The 17,882-nt window shown below is 42.7% G+C and overlaps 1 protein-coding gene across 7 annotated transcripts in view; it reads right to left on the bottom strand.

The window, feature by feature from the left end:
* NTM (neurotrimin) overlaps positions 1 to 17,882 on the bottom strand; it is a 943,500-nt gene that overhangs the window by 56,920 nt on the left and 868,698 nt on the right. The window lies entirely within an intron of this gene.

The raw sequence follows: 17,882 nt of genomic DNA, 5'->3' as shown, positions 1-17,882 counted from the left end.
TGTTAGACCCCCTAACCCAGATTCAATATTATTTTTTTTTCTATTAGAGATGTCGCTAATAACATCACTGTCCCCTAGCAAACTGGGACTTTTTTTCAGCTACAAGATTAGCATTAGCCCACACTACCTTTAAAAACAGTGCAGGTTTATCCTAAATTCATCTCTCCCCCCTAAAGACACACACATTTTCACGCATACACACACACACACACACACACACACACACTCTTGAATTAGTAATCATCACCATTAGCCAAGCCTAAACATATGGGCAGCCTCTTCTCTCACCAAACAAGATCTTATGCCAACCTTTTAAAGCAAAAATAAAACATGATGCAGGAGGTGTTTGATTATTATATGTGTGCTGCTAAATTTTTATTGAACTGTTCATGGAGTCTGAAGACCTCATTTGAAAAATTACACAATATCTGCTTTGCATGTTTGTGATTTAGATCAAAATAACATAATAAGGTGCATTTAACCAGCATAGTGCCTGTCATGGAGAGACAGTCGAAACATTTTCCTTTTCCTTGTAGTTATACAGACCTACTTTAGGTTTGTGATCATCAAGAAAATATAAGGCTTCCAAAAGTTTACCTTAGAAGACACACCTGTTGGTTTTTATTTTAATATATGAAATTTATTGCCAAATTGGTTTCCATACAACACCCAGTGCTCATCCCAACAGGTGCCCTCCTCAATACCCATCACCCACCCTCTGCTCCCTCCCACCCCCCATCAGCCCTCGGTTTGTTCTCAGTTTTTTAAGAGTCTCTGATGCTTTGGCTGTCTCCCTCTCTAACCTCTTTTTTTTTTCCTTCCCCTCCCCCATGGGTTCCTGTTAAGTTTCTTAGGATCCCCATAAGAGTGAACACATATGGTATCGGTCTTTCTCTGTATGGCTTATTTCACTTAGCATAACACTCTCCAGTTCCACCCACGTTGCTACAAAGGGCCATATTTCATTCAGAAGACACACCTGTTGGAAACATGTCTTTTGTATTTATGTATCTCCAATGTCACACTGGCACTGAACTTTACATACTGTAAGCGCTCCATAAATATTCATTAAATTCATGATTTGGCAATAATGTAGGTATGAACCCTTGGGTGCATGTTCCAGTCTCAGACTTTTAAGAGCTTCATGCCTAATAGAGCCAAGGGGGACAGAGTACTCTTAGTGATGTATTTGACTATTTTTCCTATGTATTAGTTTCTTTCCTGCATGTTGAAGAAAGCATCCACTTGGACTCCATAGGGGGGGCTTCATAGACAAGGTATGATTTTCCATGAGTTTTTAAGTGAAGAAAAAATAGGCATCTGGGCAAAGTTAGAATGAAAATTTGTTCCAAGAAAATGCCTATGATCAGGATTTTGGCATGTATTTGAAACCTACTGAATGTGGGTAAAGACAGTGAGTAAGCGAGATTATGTAAATTCCAGTAGATTTAAGGAGAGTGGTATAACCAAAGGGTGACAAATATGTATATCTAAATGGTAACTTGTCTTCCAATGATCTTTACAATATTTTAGCACCAGCATCTAAGTAATTAAGTATAATATATTACACTGTGTTTTTCAAATTAATTGATTTTGTACTCCCAGACTGTACATTTAGCCTTTCATCTACTGAATCTTTGCTATGAGACTAAACGAGATTTCATAAGGAGAACTACTTTGATCTAACTACTCCAGGGAAAAGAAATACCATATATACATATAAGATACTGTCTGTCCTTATTACAAGGTGCTAGCATATGAAAATTATGATAAATGGTGAATGCCCCCCATCTTGACTCATGTTACCTGAGCATCCTGTGGGATGTTTTCATCACAATTTGATATGCCAACCTTCCCTGATGAGGACTAACAACCCCTAATGTTTGTTACTCTCTAAAAATATCATTTGGCTTCAAATGAAACAAATTACAGTCAAATTCTATTAATGCACTTCTCTGGTTCAGATTTTAAGTTATCCAGCCATTACATATGCTTACTCCAAAACAAGTGACCATAATCTATCTCCACACACACCTGTAGCTTTTCTCTCGGTAACCCTTCCCACCTGCCCCCAAATTGTCAGGAGCATATTAGATCCATATTACTGACAAAAATTGGAAATCCAGGTCTTCACTCACAAAGGTCTAGGGCACCAGGATTCTCTTTCCACCTCCATGTCTAAATAGCTATAAAACCTTGTTCAAATCACATAATCCTTCCAGTCTTCGAGTTCTCTATCTTTAAAACTTAGATCATGCTGCCATCTCAGAGGAAGAGATTAAAGGCCTCTCTCCTCATTATATATGGCTTCCATTTGGCGCTGATAGAGTGATCTTCATGTGAAATAATATTTGGAGGAGTCTCCAAATGGAGGGTGGGGGTTGGTACTCACTTTCTACTCACAGCAGTTTTCTCTGGCCAAATGTTGTGCTTTTAGCAGAAGTGATCTTAGTCTGCATGACATTGTTCTGTGGCCATGGTGGCCACTACTACAACAGACCCAGGAGCCCACATACAGTGTGAATGACAAGAGGGATGACAGCCGTGCCTGCACCCTGGCCAGACTGGCCCTGGGGAGTATCTGGCTTCCTGGGAGACTGGGTAACACAGCCAGAGATGTGGGGAGTTAATGCTCTGTGGTGTGGGCCTCAACCAAGAAAGACTGGCCATGTGAAGGAGCCAGTTGATCAATCATTGTCCCAGTGTTTCACAGGATTCTACTGAGTCATCCAGGGACCAGGTGACAGATGCAGAACTATGAAATTGCACCCAGCTCTAGCAAGGCAACCCTTTACATTCACCTCTCTTCCTTTTCTGTTTTGCTTCACGTTTGTCTTCTTCTTTCTTTGAGATTGTTCCCCTGAATAAGGAGTTAGCAGGTAAGATTTTGGCTCAAGGCTCTGTTTTCCATGAACCCTGAACCAAGATGGATGGAGAATCCTAACAGCATTATTGGGTGAGAAAAACCTGCAGCTGGAGCCCACCACCTCAATTTGAGATCCAGATCTGCCACTTTCGTAAGTATTTGTTATAATATGCATCCCAGCCTCAGTTTCCTTATCTATAAAATGGGAACAATAATAATGTATATCCCCTCCAGTTGGTATTATAATTTAATGATTTATTCCCTGCACATGATATACAGGGAGACTATGTCATCAGTCATTCTCATTACCATAATCATCATAATTCTACTATTCATGTGCTTCATTCTTTCTATCCTCTTCTGTCATGTTCCCTCCTTCTTGCCCAGCTTTCAATAGATTCTGTGGGCCTCCAAATTCTTGACACTCTTTGGCTTATATTAGTCAGAATCAGTGCAAGCAAAGACTCCTAAGTAGTAAAACCCAAATACTAGTTAGGTTCAAGAAGCCCTGGAGAGCTTAGGTGATTTCTGGGTAAAGTCAGAGCAGATACGATGTCCCCTTTGAGCAAGGAAAGATCTTTAGCTTATCAGAGAAGTTGGGTAATTTACCCAACATCACATAGCTTAAAAAGAGTAGAGCCAGGAGTAAAACCTAGCTTTGTCCACAGAAGCCATTTCCTTTCAACCACACCAGAAGTTATTGAAGTTTATAACTTCTTAATAAAAATATTTGGCTTTTCTTAAGGGATACTTATGCTTAACATGCTTCAGATGTATAATTTTATTTAATTCTCAGAACAATCAGAGGAGCTAAGAGTAGATTCTAGTGTCACAGTAACGGAAAGACAAATAGGACTAGGGAAGTTAAAATAACTTGCCCCATCACAGCTAGTCTGCAGGAGAGCTGATATGCTCACCTTGGCCTCTGGACTTTGATGCCCAGTCTTGTCTTCTTCCCTCTGTGTTGCCTCATTTTAACATTATAAGATTTTTCTTGGACTGTCAGTGTGTAATCAGTTGCGTGTAGGGCTTCCTGGATGGAAGTGTGGATGACAAGTTTTTCCATTTGTCCCCTGCCCCCTCTCCCCACTATGCTTCTTAGCTATCCATGGAGAGTGACATTTGTAACCTCCTGCAGTCTCACAGTGACTGCCCTCTTAGGGAATAAATAGCTGGGGATTATAAACATCAGGGCAAATGATGCTACAGAGGGTCCACAACCACTCATCAATTAATGGGGTTTCCTGAACCACCTGGCACATGGCTCTGTTCCCCATGCCTGCATCCACCTACTAATGACACACCAGGAGGGTCTGGGACTGTGGGGCAAGGCTGTGACCCCCTGTTACGAACCTAAAGGGGCCTGCACATCCCTCCAGGGGTAGAGCAGAAGGAATAGTGGTAAATGCAATGAGCAGCTGCTTGAGGGAGCCTTCGGCAGTTATGTCTATTGGATAAATTGCAGACCTGAATAATGAGATAATAAAGTTGAAAACACTTGGGAAGTAAAAGTGCTATGTAAATACAAGATACCTCTGTCTTCCATGTGATGTGCCTGGAAGGAACTCTTCTTATTTTAATTCATTCATTTCTTTATGTCTTGCCTTTATTTTTTAAAGGGGTTTGAGATGGTTTACCAAGTGCAGATACAGTGTATGTGTGTGTGTGAAAGCCTGCCTAAGCAAAACACAAGATATGATGAAGTCATAAAGGAAAAGATTGACAGGTTTTATTGCATACAAATTGAAAACTGTTGTATGACAAATGACATCATAAAACAAAGTAAAAGGCAAGAGACAGACCAGGAGAAAGATCTGCAACCTTTATAACAAAGAGTTAACATCTATGAGATATATATATATATATATATATATATATATATATATATATATATATATAGTGCTTCCATAAGCCGATTTTAAAAATGATAAACAAGACAATGAAAAAATAGATGAAAAACATGGATAAGCAATTCCCAGAAGAAATACGAATACCCAATAAACATTTGAGAAATGAAAAAAAAAAAAATTGCAGGGTAACTTGCCTAGTAACAGGGATATGCAAATTAAAGGGAGGTACCACTTCCTGCTGATCACACTGGCAGAAATGTAAAGTATTGAGAGTACCTCTTCAGAGCCAAGGACTGGGAAATGGGAACTTCCACTTGTTAGCAAGAGTGTTCATTGACATAACCCTTTTGGGGGGGGCAATCTAGCTGCAAATACATAAATAAACATGTCCTGTGACCAAGCAAGTCCATTGTAGGGATCCAACCAATGGAAATATTCATATATTTAATATTCATATATTGTATGTATATCATATGATATATATGCATTATATGTACATACATCACATATATATGTACATATACACACACATAGATATTTGTACGAAGTGATTCAGGGAAATACTCTTGGAAAGAGTGAAACACTAGAAATGACTATCACAAAGTTTAATAAGTTATAATCTGGTCATATTATGGATAGTGCAGTGCTGAACTGAATGCCACTATCTATGTATATGCAAATAAAAAATTATATGATTTATTGTTAAGTTTAAAATATGTAGTTTTAAAGGTGAGTACAATGGAATTCCATTTACATATGGCTTGTGTGTTATGTATGCACATATGTATAATTGTACAGAAAATTTTCTAGAAGGATGGTCATTTAAACTGTCAACAGGGATGAATAAGGGTTTTTATTAATTAAACATTTTTAACTGAGCATTTATTACATTCCAAATACTATGTTGGCTATTAGGGATAGATTAGTGAACAATACAGTCTTGCCCTCAGGAAGCTTATACCTTAAAGTGGGGAGACAAATAAGTAAAATAAATACAGAAATATATAGCACAGAAATGGTGGTCAGTGCTGAGAGGTAGGAAATCATACTGGGATAGAAGTTCTGTGATGGAAAGATAAGTTGATGCAGGAAACCCAGAAAAATGCTACAGAATGACATTTGAGAGTAAAACTAAAGAAATGAGGAAGTGAGCCATGTAGGTATCTGGGGAAGGACAATCCATGACCTAATAACAAGTACAAAGGCCCTGGGGAAGGATCTGCATGATATATCTGAAGAACAGACAGGAAGGCGATATGGATGGAATAGAATGTGCAAAGAGACAGCGGAAATGAAGCCCTAAGAGAGATGATGCAGGCTTAGTCTCTAAGTGAGATGGGAAAGCACTGCAAGCTTTGGTGCAGTAGTGTAACAAGATGCAGCTCTAGTAAGATCACTGTGGGTGCTATGCCACTAATAAGCTGAAGAGGGGCTGAGGGGTAGTTGGTTGTTATTAGGGTACTGCAAAAACCCAGGCAAGAGAAAAGGAATGCCCTGGGCCACGTAGGCATTAAGTAAATAGCAGTTCTCCATTACTTATCAAAAGAATACCATGCTCTCTAATTTGAATTCTATGGGATTTCTTTTTAAATTATTTTTTAATGTTTATTTTTGAAAAAGAGGGACAGACAGAATGCTAGCCTGGGAGGGGCAGAGAAACACAGGGAGACACAGAATCTGAAGCAGGCTCCAGGCTATGAGCTGTCAGCACAGAGCCCAGCGCGGGGTTTGAACCCATGAACTGCAAGAACATGACCTGAGCTGAAGTTGGACACTTCACCGACTGAGCCACCCAGGAGTCCCAAATTCTATGGGATTTTTAATGGCCCATGATTTTATACTTCCTACTGCAAAATAAAAGATAAGCCTTTTAGGATAAACTGTATCCTTTGAATTAGCATTGGCACCAGCAAGGAGCAGAGATGGACTGAATTAGCAAGAGCCTGGACTGTGACATGCTGGGGATGGGAGGGGGACAGATCTAGAGAGAAGCGGAGAAAAGAGACAGACAAGGCCAGGGCAGGAGTCTGCAATCACAGCTGAAGTCCAAGAGGAAGATGGCAACCCAGGTGACACACAGGTAGAAGTAGTGAGAGAACGGCAGGGGCTGGACTTTTGAGAGAAAAGAGTAGTCATGCTCCAGGTGAGGTGCTGTCTGGGCATCAGGCCACCTGGGCATCAGCCCGAGGCAAAACAGAGTCAGGGCAGGAGGTAGAGGCAATCCTTTAGCACAGTGTCAGCAGGTCCTGCTTCCCCTGGGACTTCAGACCAAACAACACAGAGAAATCCCAGGAAACTGGCACACTGAGAAGGGATAGGGGCCAGGGCGGGTGGCACGTTTGCATATGTGGGGCAAATCAGGATGCTGTTAAGGAAGAAATCCATTGGGCTAAGGTGGCGAGGGCTGCTGCCCTGCAAATGCCCCTGAAGGAAACTATTTATGCATCCCTCTGGCCAAGGCACCAGCTTCAGAGTCTCTGCAGGCAGGGCTCCCTGGATGCTGTGCAGGGAGGCAGTGGGGGGAGGCCAAAGGTACAAAATGCTGAGTGGTCACTGCATATGCCGGGATGGCCTTCAATCTTGGTGGAGGCCCACCAGTTTGGAGGCTCTCCTGTCCACTCTTAGCCTCATTAATGTGTACCCATGGAGCAAGACCTGGACTCATAGCTGACAGTGGATTCAACCCAGTCACCTGCTTCAGCTCTAAGAATTTCCAGGATAGAGTTTCTGAAACATTTTCCCACTGTGACTAGTCAAACATGATCTCTCTGCTTTCTCTCTTCCTCCACTCACAATATTTACACTCATTTCTTTTCTTGAAATCTGCATGCTCCATTTCTATTAAAACTACTTGAGTGGAAGCTCCTGCCCTACGAAAGCCTGAAACCAAACCATTCTCTAGACAATGAAGTGCAGATGTTCTATCAGTGAATGTGCTCCCATGGCCTTCCATGCTCAAATCTCCATCTTAGAAATTAAGTTGCCTTCTAAATGATGTCTCCAAATGTTGGCAATCTTAACCCCAGTTCTGCATTTATCCAGTTCCGACCAAACGCAAAAGATCCTGGGTTTTCCCCCTTCCCGTGTTGCTCCCTCTTGCCCCGTTGCTCTACCTGACCCTTCAAAGTATTGTAAGCACTGCAACAGCAAGGAGTGGCTGGTTTCTCCCAGCCACAGTGCTGGGAGTGGGCAGAGGGGGGTGCCAGGTGGACTAATACCTAGGGGGTGGGGGGTGGGGGGTATCGTTACCACCCTGACTCTAGAGTTGAGAAAACTGAGGCTCAGGGAGATGAAGTAATATTTGAAGGCTCATGAAAGCTTATTTTGAAGTTCTGGAAGGTAGATGAAGCCATCTGTACTTCTTTGGTTAAAGAACAGTTTTCTCAATGAAAAGCCCACCTTTTTTCAATAGGTAAAGCAGGTGGCTTAGTGCACCCGGCCAACCAATGAACTAGCAAACCGTCTCCTCTCTTTGTCTAATTAACAGATATGCCCACGACCATGCAGCTAGGATGATGAGAGCCAGAAAGTGAACCCAAATCCTCAGGCTCCTAAGCATAAACTCTATCCATGACTCCATTCCTATATAAGCTGCAATGCCTCCTGTCTTCCTCTCCTAAAGAAGGTGAGCCTATGAGAGGTGCTCAGAAGAAAACGAGGAAAAGACTCCTATAAACAACTTTCCAAACCAGGCTGGGGATTATGATTTGCTGAGTTTGGGGCATATTTGAACAGAAGGTTCCCTGGTGTTCTATTGCCAACACCTAAAAACTCAGCTGTGCATCAGGCCATGCTCTGGAGACAAAGGGCTTTTCCATCTGGTGACCCTCTTTTGCTGCAGGTCTTTAGCCAAAACAAGTCAATTTGGCCAGATTGTGAGTTAAAACATTTTTTGAAGTATTTCATAATCTAGTTGTGCCAGCTACAGACAAGTCAAATCTGAGGACATGGATTTGTACCAGATTTCCTGCTCAACTCTACTGAGTACCATACCAAAGATTTGTTATGGCCATCTTTTATTCATCTTCTGGTTTCTGTAGCTTTTAATTATATCATCCACATTTTGAAGTAAGTAAAGTAAAACTGTCAACTTTTCTTAAAAATGAACAAACAACATTAAATATCTGCATGGTGATACAAAAAGACAGCAGGATGTTTTAAGAAGAATATTATGATAAACGTCAAACTCTTAGATTCTAGTCTTGCTTCTGCTACTAATTAGCTGTGTGACCTTGAGAAATTCATTTAACCTCTCTGAACTTGTGTTCTCTCATCTTAAAAAGAGAAAGAGAGGGAGAGACAGAGAGATAGAGAGAATAGACTGTGGGATTTTTAAATTTTTTTCCAGATTAAACCTGTAATTTATCTCTGGCCTCCAATGATCACTGAAGAAAGGATTATCTACTCAACCCAGGTTTTCATCTTGAGTTTAGGGTCAGGATGAGTTCTATGTGAAGCAGAGAGTCACCAACTATCCCAACTGGTAGTCCTCTCCCTCCCCAGTACTCTAGTCACAAAATACCCTCCATGTTTTCTCAGGGCACATCTTCCATGCTCCCCCTGGCAAATCCCTTCATCAACTGATTCTACTCAAAACTTCCCTTGTTGACTTATTAGTGACCAATAAAAGGCCTGTTTTATGGCTGTTCCTCAGTGGCAACTTTCCAGGCTCTGGTTTCCATGTTTCCATTACTTTCATGTGAGCCTCTTGCAGAGTTCTCATCCTGCCCTGGGGTCTTATCTTTTAGGATTACGCAGTGGAATTTAACTCTTTTTATAATATTAATCCCATCAAAACTTACATTCACATTGACAATGGTAACTGTTCTAAAGGCATGACTGTACTAGGAAATTACGTATTTGGGGGAGAGAGATTATAGATAGAATATACTTACATATCATCAGTCCTACCCACATGAGCCAACCTATAGAACAGTAGTTTCTCAAATAGATGGGAGGCATAGGGGGTGGTCAATTCTTATATCAGATTCATAAAGAGATAGTCAATATTTCTACCATTTAATCACTTGTGGGTTTACAAATAGGAATCATATGGAATTAAGCATAGAAGGTGCTTCCTAACAGAATTATTTTGAGTTTTTACTGAATTGGACTATTTTGACTGAATTTAGCCAAACATGTGTTTGACTGTCACATGTATGAAGGGTGCTTGTCACTGTCTTATGGATGAACACTTGGTCACTATAATAATGTGCTTATGTATTTTCCATAAAGCCACACATTATTCTGCCCACATATGATACCCTAGTGCTCCTGCTGAGTGAAAAGGGTGGGTCAGATAAAAGGCTCATTTCCATACTGTGGCCCTGGGTCTGGAGTTGTTTGCTTTTCTCTCTATGGCCAACAATCTTTGAAGGAGAGCCAAAGTTACATATAAGCCCAAGCACTTAAGAAAGTACACTGGCATAGCACAAAACTGGGCCTGGATATCACCCAGTTATGAAAGTGCAGGAAGTACACACTCATTAGGGTGGCACATTCTGTTTGAAGTGCATAGGTAGTCCAACCACTGCCCAGACATTTGGCAACATTCAGCCACCCTCCTGAAGAAAATTGGAAAACTTACCAGCCACGTAAGCCAGGGCCCAATATATTTTATCCAAGCCCAGCCCTGAACTTGAGGAAAATGCACAATCGCAGAGTGTAATAACCCACAGATGGATACACAGGGATAGAAAAGAGGAGGTCAGAGCAGAGAAAATCTATCCCTTGGTCCTGTGCCCTTTCTGCCAGAGCACCTAATACCCTGGCATGCATTTCCAGCTCCTGAAGCATAAGGTTGAGTTGTCTAGCCTGAGATCTAATTAGAGCGGGTCTGTGGGTTCCTCCTCCCCAGGAAGATGGAGTTATGTTATCTGTAACTGGGATCTCTGCCTGGGAAGGGCTGCATTAGAAATGCCTGAGCAGCTGTCCACGTGTTCAGTACTGTCACAAGGTACAAATGTGTCTGGTGGGTAAGACTCTGTGGCTAAACCCACAGTGAATGCCAGCTCCATTAGTATGGCAGGTGAGGAATCTATTAGGAAATCAGAGGCCCCTCCCTCATTATAGGGAAATAAATGAGCTGTGTCTCACAGGGAGCTGGGAGATGGAGGGAGAATTCTTTAATGAAGGGAAGCAATGGGCTTTGAAGTCAGACAAATGTAGACTTGAATCCTGGCCCTGCCACACACAAATTGGATGGCTGTGAGCAATTGCTTTAATCTTTTTGAGGTTCCTCATCTGTAAAATGGGCAAAAATGTTCCTCATCTCATAGGAATGTGAGGATTTAGAGAGATCAAATGTGAAGAAGGGTCATCCCAGTAAGTGACCTGTAGAGAGGGTTTAGAAATACTATGGATCCAAGTTTCAAACTAATTAGGAGGATGAGAACCAGACCCAGAGTTTTCTCCTGGTCCTCCTGCTTCCCCAGCTTGCCTCCCCTCTGCAGGGAGCTGCTTACTCTCAACTGTACCTGCTCCTATTCTTGCCCCTGGGAGCACTGTGCGCCTCAGGCTGTTCCCAGGCCTTGCAAAAGTCCTTTTCTCCCCAACTCCTCACTTCCCTTCTACACCCAGGAGTGCTTGAGGATACAGTCAAAGCTTGGAGAGACTTAGACCCACAAGTTCTTCTTTTATTATTTCCTCCTTGCAAGGTGAGAGAGGACAACGTCTCAGAATGAAAGATTCTCCTCCATGCCCTCTCTCAGCAGAGGCCCTAATTCATTTTTCATGGCCCCTTGCAGTGACAAAAGCCGCTGCTTTCTCTCTTGTAAGCGTGCTCCATGCAATAAGTCAAAGCTGATGTGCATTTTCCCCCTGGGTGCCAGAGCGCGCTTTGATTTAATTTGCCCTGTTGTTTGGCACAGAGCCTTTGCCAGCGAGTTTCTTCACAGACCTGGGGAGGCAGGGCCCTGACAGCGATGGGGCTCAGTGACAGATGGGGTTCAGTGGGTAGTGTTTAAATACTTTGCTGCAATGATAAAGGAAATGTTGGAGAGTGACAGATGCTCCTGCAGAAAGTCAGCCAGACAAACACACACATCCCGTTTGTGGGAGCTGGGGGCCTGGATGATGACAACATGGGTCTGTGGGAGGCGTGCCCACTTTCATTCGGCTGGAGTCAGCAGGTATCACAGGTGAGCTGTGGGCTTGAGAGACGTTGGTTGATGAACCCATCTTGGCCTCTCCTGTGGTCACTGAAGACCACCTGGAGGGCTTTGTAGAGACACACGCATACTGCATTCATGTTACTTTCACCCTCCCCACCTGAAAACATGCCGTGCCTGGTAATACAGGTCCAGGGGGAAAACCAGCACAGTAGGAGTCAGACTGGATTCAGAAAGCCCTATTTAAGAATGCCCTGGGGTAAAAATGATGTGGTGAGCCATGAATGCACAGAAGGCAGAGAGTCAGAAAAGCAAGCAGAGTTATGTAACGTAAAGGTGGAAAGCAATGAATTGGCTCTGCCAGATAAGTAAGCACACAGGTTACAGAAGCCCCATGCTGCAGTGGCCTGGGTCACTGATGACTTTTAAGTTCTGGTTAACTTGCTTCGCATGCTAACTCTGTGATCACCAGAGCCAGAGGGAAACACCGGGCAACTGGCACTATGTATTCTTAATGCTGGAGTAGTAATAATTACTGTGAGTCATTAGTGCTGTCTTCATAAATGAATGTCTGTACATGGGGGGCACTGCACTGTGATTTAGAAAAGAACACAAGGCAACAATCATATTCAAACCATAGTGTATATGCAAGAAAACATCACAGGAGATTATTACTGGGAACCCACCATATCCATAGCCTTGACCGAATAGTCCACATGTGCCTTCCAGGATGGCGTGAGCACAAATGTGGTACAGAAGAGAGAAAAGAAGGTGGGGGTGTTTTATTTCATGTAGGGGAGGGCTCATTGAGTATGTGTGGCTTCTTGTATTCTTTGGTTTTAATTTTTTGGGCAGATACGAGAGTGTGATGTATTTCCTAGGGAAGCATGGTAGAGAGACACACTGGACACCAGTTTGTTGGCTGTGGAGTTGAGCTTATTACAGAAGTAACAAGATGGCATCAGACTAGGGAAGGGGGAGGAAGGGTGCCAGGAATGTAGGGGGGCACCCAGCTGGGAAGGGATAGCTGAGCAGAGAGGGCAGCAAATAGCACTGAGCTGTCTTCCTGTCAAGAGTCAGCAGCCAAAAGGTGAAGGTGACTCAGGTGGTACAGGAGACCAGCAAAGCCAGTCAGAACTGAGTCTATTTGCTTGCTTACCTATTACAAATCTAACAGCTGTGAAACTCCCCATCCCCTCTTCATCCTCTTCCCTGACTGGGCAGAGAGCTACATTCTGAAAGGTGAATTGAGATTTGCCTCTTGGCATTTTCTGGATTTTGTTTTACAGCTAATCAAACAGGCATTAACCACCTGGGAGCCAAGAAGCTAAGTTCCCTCAAGCAGCTGAGTTACACCTTGACCTTCCGAGGGTACAGATGGAACACTGACAGAGCCTTTTATGTAAGAATCATTGAAAGGGGTTTAATCAGGGACATTTTTAGCAGGCAGGGACTCAAGCCTGTCATGTCATCACGTGAAACAGAATTTGGGGTTATAGTGAAAGAAGGCTATAGAGAACACAGATAGAAAGATGAAAGAAGGGCTAGTAAAGAAGGTCAGAGCAGAGCTAAAGAGACCAAAGGCAACAAAAAGGCAAGCTCACATTCATCCTGACAAATGCCTGCTTCTTTTGTGTCCTCACCTCAGCATTGGGTTCCAGAAGTGAGGCTGCAGCCTGTGGGCTATGGAAGTGGTTCTCATTTTGGTCATCACAACCTAGATGTGGGCACTAATGGCATCTAGTGAGCAGAACCCAGGGATGCCGCTAAACACAATACACTGGACAGCCCCCAACAATAAAAGATTACCCAGCCCCAAGTGTCAATAGTGCCAAGGCTGAGGATCTGCAGGCTATAGTTACAGGCAGGAGCCAGAGGAGGCTGAACCAACTGGAACCCCTCTGAATACACTAAAAAAGGAAGTTCAATTTCCCTTCAACCCACCAGCCATTGGCATTTCTGTGGAATGGAGCTACTCTGTCCTCTAGTAACAAGGCAAACAATAACAGAGGCCAAGAGAGATAAAGAGGCTCATATACAAATGGCAGAGGGATGGGGAATATACTGGGGCAAGAAATGGGTGTTCTTTAAAGGAAGAGTCAAGGAAAAAGAGGAATAATATAAACAAAGGCAAAAGAAAATTAAGGGGAATGAGGAAAGAACGGTTAAAGAAAGGAGAATGGTAGCAGTTACTCTGAGAGGATGCCATGGCAGAGGTGTGAGGTAACACTATGAAGATGTTTGATGAGGGTAAGAAATAAAATACAGCGTATTTACAGGGAAGGTGTCAGATGTGAGGAGAGATGTGTGGTATTCTAAGAACCATGGGGACAAAGGAGGAAAAAACAAAAACAATGCTTCTAGACAAAGACAGAAGAGAAATCATAGAAAAAATAGGTAACGCAAGTAAGAGACAAAAAGCTGAGGAAAATTAAGAAAAGAAGGGTAAGGATGGGGGAAAGAAGCTTCCCTGGCAAGAGATGGGGCAGATCAGTCTGCCTCTAGGAGCTGACCTGAATACTATCAGTCAGTGGCCCACTGTCAGCTTTATTCAGCAGCTCAAATTTAGAAGCATTTGGTGGGGTGGAGGCAGGGGAACTGGAAAGCAAAGGGCACGCTGTGAGAATGAGGCTTTGGGCAGAGTCTGGAGCTGCACTCCAGACCCCCCTTGGGTTCATGGCTAGGCCTGCAAAGACCATCTCATTTCTTCAGACTCTATATTTGAGGAGAAAATCAGGAGAATCCTGGACAATAACTAACTCAGCTCCTACTCTGCTCTGCACCAGGCACTGTGCTAGGCCCACAGCAGGCGCAGATGAATCAAGGGATCTTTGTTCTTGACACTCTCCCATACAAGGAATGAGCTATCCACCAGGTGGATATATGGAGAGGGGTGTGATCCTCATCTTCACTTTGCAAGCTGAATGCTTTGGTACATCTTAGCCTGATAAGAAGTTTCCGCTCATCTCAATGATCAAAGGGGGAGAAAGATTTGCCATGGGTAAAAAGAACTCTAGACCAAAAGCTAGGGTAATTTGCGGTGATGATACTGACACTGACCAGCCATATGATCTTGGGTGAGTCATTACACTTTCTCCAAACTCCATTTCCATGTTTGCAAGTAGAAATGAAAAATAGGGCTAGATAATTTTTAGCTTTATTCTTTTTCTGGAGCTAACAAGAAATGGTGCTTGTATATAACTTTAGAAAGGTTGTTAAATTTATTTACTTAAAAAAAATTGTTTCACTTTGTAAATGTGCCCCGTTTTCATACTACCCAATTGATGTAATATGGTAGGGAAACATTGCATTAGACTCAGCTAGACCTAGATAGAGTCCTGGCTTAGCCACTGGCTTTGGTTGGGTACATTAACTAAACAAGCCTGACTCTCAGTTTTTTCATCCATGAAATGGGGATAATGCCATGTATCCTGTAGGATCTTTGTGAAGATTACAGGTTGTGCACTAATAAATCATGTAGGACAAAAGTAGACCCTTATTAATTGGGAATATTTATCATTGCCAGACAGTAAGCTCTTAGGACATGAGGATACATTTTAGGAAGAGAGTTTTACTCACAGGTACCATTCTGGAAACATGTGGTTTGACAGAAAATCCCTCAATAGCAGAGGTAAAACACAGATGGCTATTGCTCCAGGATTAATGCTTTTTTCCCCAAATTCTAAGTGCCCTGCAGGATGTTACTATAATCAGTATTCTGGAAAGAATGACTTCTTTATTGAATAAGTTTGGGGAAACTTTGGGTTAAATAGATTAAATGCAGGGCTTTTCGGAATCTTTGATGGGTTCTTATACACCATGGATCTCCAAATGGGGAATAGAGCCCATACAGTTTTTTAAACTTATTTGATGAAGGTCCATTTTTCCTTCCTACAGAAATATCTATTAACCTCTAAGAGACCATCAATGTTACTCTGAACACAATTTCAGAAATAGGAATGTACACAGATGCATCCCTTGCTTGCCCAGCTTTATGTCAGTCATGAACAGACCCAAATATTCATGTACCCAAGCCCATGTTTCTTAACCATCATTATCAAAGAGTATTCCAAAGACACAGTAGTCCTATTTTTCAACCAGCCATGAAATTCTTGTTCACAACTACCTACACACCCACATCCAGGGCCCCATACTTTCATGTAGCTCCCTTCCTCCAGGCTTCCTTACAGAAAACTGTTGGCCTTTGTTTGGGCCTCCTTTGTCTAGTTCCCTACACCCTCACCCATTTTACTCCTAGACACCCTACTCGCCCTTCATTTCTAGGAGCTCAGCTCTCAGGAGCAGATGGGTAGACAGTCTGGGACATCCAGGATAACTAACTGGGACTTGTGGTCAGACCTGACTTCAGTGCACTGTTTTGCCTCTGGGCTGTATCTAGCTCATCAAATTAAGAATTTGTTACATGATGCCTGTCAGAAATAAATGAGAAGAAATGATGAACAGGGGGATTTGATAGGGAGATGAGTTGAAGGGCTGATTGCAGATAAATTTCCAATTTTTCATGAGACAGGGAACAAATGTTAAAATAAAAATGACAGAGGAAAGGTCGGCCAAGTAGAACTGCCACTGAATGACCAGCCCAGGCTGAGGTGGTTGGGGAAAGGGCTGGTGGAAGGAGAGTGTCTGAGGGCTTTGTGGGATAGGTGAGGGCTCCAAGAGAGACCCCTTTCTAGACATCCACTGGGAAAGTCAAACTTCCTCAATTCCCACCTCCACAGTCTCTATCTGCACTGGCACAAGTGGCAGGGGGTGTTGAGCACCAACTGGGCTCACATTCCTTTCATGCTTTCATGATGCTAGGCTTTGTCACTTTTAGCCTGAAGTCTTTCTTCTCCTGGGTAGGGTCAGAGGCAGACAGAAGTCCTGCCTCTGCTCCCTAGTCTACTTTTTTTCATGTGACTCTACCCTCTTTGAGAAGCAAGCAAATTGCAAGCTAGTAAATATGTAGTAGGCTTGGCATCTCACAAAACACTTTCATAGATACCATCAAATCAATAAAAAACAAAACTTATGATCTTCTCTAAGTTTTGCAATAACCCTGTGAGGTAGGCCATTCAGGTTATTGTCTCCCCATTTCACATGTGAGGAAACTGAAACTTAGAAAGACAAAAAACAGCCAGAGAATATTGGAGTGAAATCCACATGTATTCCTTTCTCCCTCAGAGCACACTCAACCTCACATAAATATGTTTTAGCATGTGGATGGAAAGGGGATATGGATGTAGGTTAAGAAAATACTGATCTTCTGATTTCTGGAAAGGACAGATTAGATTATCAGCCAGCACTCCAACTGAAAACAACTAAAAGAGCTGGATAAGACATACTTAAACCTTCTTGAAAGCACCAAGAGTCCCCTTCCTGGTGTGGATTCACCAAACCCTAAATTAAAGGGAAAACAAATCAAGGGACAGCTGGCCCTTAGGGCATCTACGATGTCAGGCAGATTGGAACCTTTGTTTAGCAAAAGTCCAGGGGATCAGAAATCAAAGCCAAAGACCCTTTGCAAACGAGAGAGTCTACAAGGAAAACATCTCTACAGTAATTTGAGACTTGGGAAGGCTGCATCCCCAAGAGAAGAGAGTGAGATGAACATTGAACATCCCTTCTAAGAAATTGCAGTATGGTCTGATTTACCTGGATGATCTGGGGAATCAGAGGAACCTTAGTTCTGTTTAAAGTGGTTCTGAATAGGGGCGCCTGGGTGGCGCAGTCGGTTAAGCGTCCGACTTCAGCCAGGTCACGATCTCGCGGTCCGTGAGTTCGAGCCCCGTGTCGGGCTCTGGGCTGATGGCTCAGAGCCTGGAGCCTGTTTCCGATTCTGTGTCTCCCTCTCTCTCTGCCCCTCCCCCGTTCATGCTCTGTCTCTCTCTGTCCCAAAAATAAATAAACATTGAAAAAAAAATTAAAAAAAAAATAAAGTGGTTCTGAATAGAGAGTTTCTTAGCCATCTTGCCAACACAAACCCAAATCATCTCTGTAGTAAGGTACTATAATCCCAGGTCCCAAACTATTTCAGGTTATCCTTAACACAATGGA

Source organism: Felis catus, chromosome D1 (assembly GCF_018350175.1).
Source record: "Felis catus isolate Fca126 chromosome D1, F.catus_Fca126_mat1.0, whole genome shotgun sequence".
NCBI lineage: Eukaryota > Metazoa > Chordata > Mammalia > Carnivora > Felidae > Felis > Felis catus.
Note: the sequence above shows the minus strand (reverse complement) of the source record. Positions and strands in the feature narration are given on the sequence as shown.